Genomic DNA, 7,809 nt, shown 5'->3' on the forward strand with positions numbered 1-7,809 from the left:
TCAGGTTACTATAACACAGCCTCCATCCATTGCTGTTCCTCAACTTTTATCAACCAGTTTGCAGCCTTCTACTTACCTTCCAAGTAGTGTTGCTTTGTACCAATATCAGTCCATATCTCAGTATTCTGTATAGCAGCTTCAATTTCGTTGTCCTATCTCACAGAAAACTCCAGTTTCATATGCCCCATACCTCGCAGAAGTTAGTCCTAATTTAAATTATTCTTTGCCCGTGGCCCCTATGCAGCAGATTATGGGTTTAAGCTCTTCATCACACGTAGCTCTCATGTCCTTATTTCAGACATAACAACCCTCATGAAACTATAATGTTAAAGTTGACTCTCACCAACCATATACAGAGAAGTCTGAACTGAACAAATATGATATTCCATTGGATCACCTATGTCTCCCCTTGGCTTGCAACTATCCTATACCTGTGACCCACGACCCACAAAAATTACAGATAGAGATGAAGTGTTTCAAAATTTTGCTCTTAGAGGACTGTAAGTCACTAGTCGGTATGCTACAGTCTCTCAGACCAGGAGAAGGGCTTCAGAGTTAGCCAGTGCTTTACATGTTCAGCACTTGATGAATAATCTTCCGGGGGAGCTAATTTGTAACTTTGTCAGGTACGTACACCCAGGCTGTCCTGATGCCCACTATGAGATAGAGGACTGTGCTACTTGATCTGACAGAGAAGGAGAATGCCAAGCAGTGGCAGCACAAACTTGAGGCTGGAGTTTTATAATTCCTTATTGTCAGCATAGTTCAGTAACTGATGAAAAAACAAAACTCAAGCCAGAGTTCTGACAGAAACCAGTAATGGAAATGACACCCAGCTATGTTTATCAATGATGAAAAATATACTCAAGCTTGAGGCATGTCTTACGGACATAAAGGCCTGGATTACTTGTAATTCTCCATCCATCCATGCATCATTAATTTTGTCTAACTCAAACATAAAGCAAGTCTGTAGACAGCCATGTTTCATCCATTTAATAACTTCGAAATCAGGAACATCCTATTGAGTGATACTGAATGCCTAGTCCATGCATTTGTAACTTCAAGCTTGAACTACTGCAATTCCCACTTATCAGGATGCCTCCAACCTCCAGCTCACCCAAAATTCTGCAGGCAGTTTTCTAACCAGCAAGATCCCCCTACCACCAGCTATACCTACCCCTACCCCAACTTGTTCAAATACATGGCCGCCAAACCTGAGGCTGCTTCAGGTGGAAGATGTTTCCTTTCCCACTGAATTGAATTGAAAGATTTTCCCATAAACTACGATTTTGCAAGGGCCCAACAGAAGCCTTCACATGGATGCATTTTAACAAGAAAGGAGAAGAGCTAACAAAGCATCAGGCTTCATTTTACGAAATTCTTGCCCTAAATGTAATGGCAAGAATGGAGGCATAGTTTTACATAAACAAAACTCAAATATCCAGAGTATTGTACCCAACCCTTTAAGTATGTCACCCAAAATACGTAATCTATCTTAGATGACAGGCCTACTATGTTGCTTCTAGGTGCAGTCAAGTATCTTGGATTAGAGCGAGAGCCAGAGAAGCTCAGGTTATGCAATGTGAGACAGCAGATAGAATTTCAGGACCACTACTTGGTGTTCTGCTCCATTTTTGACAAAATAGGGTGATGTTGAGTGGAGATATTAAGGAGATGTTCCATCAAGTATGGCTCCTACCGGGGGACAAGCCACTCCTGTTTCTCTGTAGTGCAAAGAGACTCCAGGGGCCTATTTCACGAAGCAGGTTTAGTGAAAACTCCGAGTTTGTTAACCCTGAAATGAGGGAAACTCAGAGTTTTCCATTTCACGAAGCGAGGTAACTCTAACCAGGGAATGCGGGGTAACTCGAGCCTGTTTCACAAAGAGGGGTAACTTAAACTCTCGGTCAGTTACCGCAGTAACAGACTCTATGACTCTAACCTGCTCGCCAGCAGGTTTATCTGAGAAAACCTCGAGTTTCTCTCCGTCTCCGCCCTCTTTCAGCCACACACGCTGTTTGATTTCCTCATTCATTCAGTTAGTAAGCGAGCGAGTTTTGGCGTAGAACAGCTTTTATTAACGATTCAGTGGATAAAGGAGCAGCATTACTGCACAGATAATTAAATATTCGTCGGTAGATTGTTAGCAGACCGCGCATAAATGTTCTCGCATTTCCAGACAATTATCGGTTTGAGTGGTACCGTTTCGTAATCGTTTTAAGTCCATAATCTACATAAACGTAATCCGTCCTTACATTTACATTACCAACCGCAGTCATGCTCTCACATCCAGCAGATATTTTGTGTGTTGCGCTGCGGTTCTTTGCAAATGAAAGTTTTTATATAATGTCGGAGATGCAGAGCACTACAGTAAGACAACTGTAAGGAGGACAGTCAGAAAAGTTTTCCTGGCTCTGAAACGACTTTTACTCGTCATTGTGGTTTTCCTGGACACAAACCTGTCAGAGCATCAAGGAGGATCCATGGGATTGCAGGTGAATGATGTAGAGATCTGTTACATTAATTTTAAATCATATTCTGTTAATGACATTGTACTGCAGCCTCTGACTGGGATTAGTCATTTTAATTTCTTTTAGGATTTCCCACTGTGATTGGCTGCATAGATGCACACACATCCCCATCACAGCTCCCTCACATCATGAATAGGAAGTCCATTCACAGCATAAATGTGCAGGTAGGCTACAGGTAGACTGACTACTGTTTCTAAATGTTGAAGACTGCATCATAGTTCAACATCTGTCATTCTCTGCACTGTCCAGATCATATGTGATGCTGCATACATCATTTCTAATGTGGAGGCCAAGTGGTCTGGGTCTGTTCATGACTCCAGGATTTATGGAGAGTCTAACCTGAGCAACAGACTGCAGCGTGGTCAGCAGCCTAAAGATTTTCACAATAGAATTCTCTTGTCTCCCTCCTTTAATATGCTCTGATGTATCCACTATACATTACAGGAGAGTTTGATGGCCTTTTGCTGGGTGACAGGGGTTACCATGCCAACCCAGGCTGATGACCTCATACCCTGACCCTGAACCAGGCCCCCAACAGAACTTCAACCGGGCTCACTGCAGGACCAGAGCCCGGGTGGAGATGACCATAGGCCTGCTGAAAGCCCGTTTCCAGAGCCTACGTCTCCTCAGGGTGACCCCTGAGAGGGCCTGTGATATTACTGTGGCATGTGTTGTTCTTCATAATATTACCACTATTAGAGGAGAGCAACACCCTGCCCTACAAACTGAAGACCCAGATGATGACCTCATCCACCTGCAGCTATCCAGGACAGCAGAGCAGTCAGAGACACCGTATGCAATAATCACTTTAGAGTTTAAGTCACCATCATCACCACCACAGCAAATAAAGACATGATACACATTGCATTTGCTCTTCTTTATTTCCTACAAATAAAAGATAGTTCAGTTAATGTTCCAGTAGTTAACATAATTCACCTGTGACCATCACCACCTCTAACTTGTGCTCCAGTATTTCAATTTCCAGATCTTCCCTCCTAATCTGTTTTTTGGATTTTTCTCAGCAAATGCAGTTTGTAAATCTGTTTTATTGATAACTGGGAATACATAGAGGACATTCAATTATACAGTTGCACATGAATTCCACAGAATGAATCTCTGGTGTTTCCTGAACATCCATTTCACTGTGTCAGTCTGTGCAGTGGAAGCTGAGGGACCATCCTGCTGCTGTCCAGCCATGCTCTGTTAAAAAAGATGAGAATGTGCAACACTTCAGTGTAAGCTAAATGTCACACTCTATATTCCACCCAAAATCTGAATGAGAAGAGAACTATCAGTAACATACCTCTATGCCTTTCTGGATCCCCCTCTGTAAAGGCAGCAGACACAGTTTCATCCTCTTCATCCTAGATCAGTGATATGTTTCAGTATACTTAAACTACCATTTGGATAAATCTTTGGAGTGTTGCCTACTTACAATTACAAGATATATATATATATATATATATATATATATATATATATATATGTATGTATGTGCATCCATGACATTTTATACCACCGTTTTACAGACATCTGCTTTCTTTCTGTTGGCTGAGCAGAAGTCTGTGTTAGTTTAAATAGGCTTAATTATTTAACATAACATGATATGGATGCAGACATTTTGGCTATATGTGGATAAAACAACTACACAGTCAAACAGTCACTTAATATTTAGGCTACTTTACAATGTAAAACATGATCAACATGAAGTACCTCCATGAGATAATGCCGAGATCTGACCCGTTTGAACAATGTTTTTATATTTCATCTTAAGCTGCTGCCCCGTCGGGATTTCACCTAAATGAAATAACTTAATATCCTACCATTCAGACAGTTATTCCCTGCAATATTATTACGATTACAAAGGACTACATTTAAACTTACGCATTGATCCGGGCTGTTCTCCACGCTGTCTCCCCCTCTTTTGCAGCTGCAGCGGTGTTGCACTTCTTTCTAAAAACGTGTTCAAACTCGCCATATGAGCGCGTTAAAAACTTCCAGTTCAAAAACGCAGCCTTTCGCTTCCCCGTTTCCATGGTGACTCGTCGAATCGGGGTTCCATTGATGCTGTCTTTTCAGACTTGCGGTGCACGCGCGTAACTCCGGGTCAAACTACTCCGAGTTGATTAACCCAACTCAGGCGTTGTGAAACCGAAAACTCAGAGTTTTCTATCTCAGAGTAGATCAACTCAGAGTTGTGGAAGAAACTCAGAGTTTGTAAAACCTGCTTCGTGAAATAGGCCCCAGCTGTCTATAAATCTTTAGTGCTCCTAATTGGCAAAACATGTAGCCCCTAGTGCTGTGCAACATATCCTCTCTAGAGATGTGCAAGATCATAGTGAGGGTACTGAAGATGTAGTGGACACTGTGCTTGGTTCATTCTACAGTATTTAGACTATTGCCTTAACTCACCTCCTACCGAAGCAAAACAACCTTTTCTCAAAATAAGGTCTTCATCTGGAGCATGTGAAGCTACCATCAACTGCTAGGTCGGACAGCACTGAGTTCTGGCTAAAACAAAACAGAACAGATCCTATGAAGGGTGCACAAGGGCTAAGCTGGCATCATGCTTCTCAAACCTTTGGCTATAGACATAGACCCATTTCCTATTGAAACTTAACACTGAAAATGTATACAAACTGCAATCTTCACAATATGACCTAATATGCTACATCAATTTATACACCACAAGAGCCAAAATCTTACTTCAGCAGCTCTGGGACAAAGATTAACAGTGGGATGGCCAGATCATGTGTATCTCCTCTACAGTAATTTACTAACACTGTCTGGAGTTGTCTGCAGCTCTGATTGGACCCTAGATCAGTAAATTGTTTGAATCTAAACTGACATTTCCCATTGATAGAACTTCTTTTTGGTCTAATTCAACTATGTACCAACCAGTTTCAATTTACAACCTGCTGGTATAAGTCCTTAGTTGCAAACAGAATCATGGAAACACTTGAACTGACTCCAGCAACTGAGTGAAGGTATGTGGATTCAAAACTACATCCTGCCCATGACATCAGATGAGGGCAAGTCTAAACACTACACATAGGTGACACTTATGCCCTGTATTACTCCACCCTTGATCAATGGCCGGACTCTCCTACCCCTACCAAAGTGATGTCCTGAAAGTTTAGGAAACCCTTTCGTGCAGTCTCACTTCACCTACCACCAAAATATTTGATCTTCCAGATCCAAAAAAGCTTGACTATTTTGGGCCCTTATTCTTAAGAGAATGTTTGTACATATGTACATGATGATAAGATGTTCATATTGAGATGCTAAATGGTCCTGACTCTGACGGTTTATTTATGTCCCTCTGGGGTTTCATTGCATGCAGAAGATGGCCTTATGAGGAATTTCAGATACATGTCCAGGAGACTACAAAGTCTTACAAATCTTACAAGTGTCCCGGATTCTTAAAAATCCAAGACGCCTCCAGAGTTGAATGCCCTCAGTGGCTCTACACAGAATCTATATTCACAAACAGAGGCACGAAAACATTAAAGGATACATGGATGGCTGATGATAAGGCTCTAAACAGCATCTCCACTTCAATCACACCAGCAACCTATGCAACCTATGCAGCATCAAGCCTTCACCTTGAGATGTTCTCAAAGTAACGGAATAGAGGAATAGATTGAATCCCTCCCAAAATTTTTAATTTTATTTTGAAATGCAGACCTCAAACGTTCATTACTAAAAAGCATTTGGAGTAGAGCTTTGGGATTTTGCAAGGTCCCATGAACTTCATAAAAGTTCTTGCATAATTTTTATTATTATTTTTTTAATAGAAAATCTATGACATAACCTGGAAGGTTTTGGGTGACTTGGCATGGAGGGAACCTTGCAGTGGAATAGGGCTTGGGACTATGTGTGACCACTCAACAGTGAGATTATCTACCACTTGTGCCACGTAAAGGTGAGGGTTTGCTTACACCCTCACCTTTACTGAAGAAGACTATTTGTGACCAAGACATTGTCATGGAGAATTACAGAAGAACAGCGAACTAGACAACACATTTTTTTAGTTTGATAATCAGGCCAGGGTGCCTTGCTGCTTTTGTGAGGCCTAATTAAAACATCTGCAGCTCATTCTGTCAGCAGCTGTTTCATATACTAGCTGAAGGAAAAGAGGAGGTTTGATCTGTGCAACCATCAGATGCCACTCCCAGCCTGTAAAATTAAGGCAACACATGTATACTTGAGGATAAAAGAGAGTCAAAACACAGTAAAGTCTTTAATGAAATGTGCCCCACACACTGATTTCCATCATTTCTATGATTTAAACAAGCAGCATTTGTCAAAGACAGCTATAAAACTATTTATTTAGGAAATCAGCAGCAGCTGGCATCCTTGTAAACATGCTTTTTACAATTTTGTCTGTGTGATATATTTGAGCGGTTGGAAGGGTTGTGGAAAATTAGGCAGCAGTGTAAAACAGTTGCGGCAGCACCAACACAAAGCAATGTCACATGTTGTAATATCTGTGCCGGTGGTCTGTATATTCTATCAAACAGTAGTCGGTTCTGTGTCATTCGTACCAGACCAATCAGACTTCTTCTGCTCAGACAGCAGCTGGTGATAATTTGTTGTTTTTGTTGCTCCTGAAGCATCTCTGTGACCCTGTGTAAAATATTCAAAAATACTGAGATGGATTTCTGGGGGGTTCATGAAAGCCATTATCATCAAAGCTAAAACCAAAATAGGCTTAAAATATTTTAGTTTATGTGTAATGAGTCCAGAATATATATAATTTTCACTTTGAGCAATGTCTGATGAAAAATACTGAACTTTTTGCACCATATTCTAATTACATGAAGATGGCTGTTATTGTCTCCAGAGCTGTAGCAGTTCTCTACATCTGGCATGGGCAGTTTTTTGTCTTTTGTAATATTAATCCTTAGTATTTAAATTACTCAGGTAAATTCCCACTATAAATAACACTGTAAGGTCTTAACCCCCAAAATAAAACTTAAGTAATTCATAACACCAATCTTATTATTCCACTGCTAAGGACTTTGGCTTAATGTCTGTCGCTTTAAAAGTGCTGTATAAATAACGCAGACTTGACTAATTCTCCTCTCTCATTTAAATTGCATGTACACTGGAGGCTTCAGGTTACCACATCAGACTTTTGTAACTCGCATACTGGGGCCAAGATTGGATTCAAGAGTAGCTGTCATGTCAAAAAATTATGTTTGTATGGATAGATTTAACCAATTTGAAGTGGAAAAGCCTTCCACATTTAACACAACAACAAATAAAACTTTGG

At 40.8% G+C, this 7,809-nt stretch overlaps 1 long non-coding RNA gene across 1 annotated transcript; it reads right to left on the reverse strand.

Moving 5' to 3' along the window:
• Nucleotides 1-3,393: 3,393 nt before the first annotated feature.
• Nucleotides 3,394-4,652, reverse strand: LOC127530937 (uncharacterized). The gene is made up of 3 exons (XR_007937739.1): nucleotides 4,416-4,652; nucleotides 3,835-3,895; nucleotides 3,394-3,731 (listed from the first exon to the last, which is right to left on the reverse strand). It is a non-coding gene; the product is annotated as an uncharacterized LOC127530937 (long non-coding RNA).
• Between the last annotated feature and the right edge of the window lie 3,157 nt (nucleotides 4,653-7,809).

The sequence above is a fragment of the Acanthochromis polyacanthus genome, chromosome 18, assembly GCF_021347895.1.
Source record: "Acanthochromis polyacanthus isolate Apoly-LR-REF ecotype Palm Island chromosome 18, KAUST_Apoly_ChrSc, whole genome shotgun sequence".
NCBI lineage: Eukaryota > Metazoa > Chordata > Actinopteri > Pomacentridae > Acanthochromis > Acanthochromis polyacanthus.